Source organism: Varanus komodoensis, unplaced genomic scaffold (assembly GCF_004798865.1).
Source record: "Varanus komodoensis strain SLA01 unplaced genomic scaffold, ASM479886v1 scaffold804, whole genome shotgun sequence".
Taxonomy (NCBI): Eukaryota; Metazoa; Chordata; class Lepidosauria; order Squamata; family Varanidae; genus Varanus; species Varanus komodoensis.
Genome location: NW_025336489.1, coordinates 2491 through 3176, shown reverse-complemented (window position 1 = coordinate 3176; position 686 = coordinate 2491).

Here is a 686-nt window from a genome sequence, read left to right as displayed (position 1 = left end):
GCCGTATTTTCTGAATATAATTGATTTATTACTTTCTTAAATGTTACTCCAAATCCCATCTTCATTGTTGGCCATTCCACACAGTCAAAGGCTTTACATATATCTAATGCTAGTATACTTGCCTTTATATTTTGCTTCTCAATATAATAGTTGCTATCTAATACTCTCCTTACCACATCTGACATTTGTCGACCTCTTATAAACCTACATTGATCATTTCTGATATATTTATATATAAATTTATTCTATCTGTTTACCAATATCGTTGTAAAGATCTTAGCATCTTGATTATTGAGAGATATCGGTCTATAAGATCCAGGGTTTGTAAGGTCTTTATTAGGTTTTGCTATCAATACTATCATGTATTGTCTCCAAGTACTTGGAATTGTTTCCCCTTCCATTATTTTATTAAACATCATTTTCATTTTGGGGACTAATAATTTTTTAAAATTTTTATAATATTCAGCACCCGATCCATCAGATCCTGGTGCTTTACCTATTTTTAATTTACTAATAGCTTCCAATATCTCTTCTATTTGAGTTTCCATAATTTCTTTATCCTCTTCTCCAATTTTACATTTTAAATTCTTTTCTATATATTTTTGGCTTTCTTTCAAATCTATTTCATTTCCCTTACATAATTAGTCAAAAAACCTTTGGAAAAGTAAAAGTTTTTCTTTCATCTT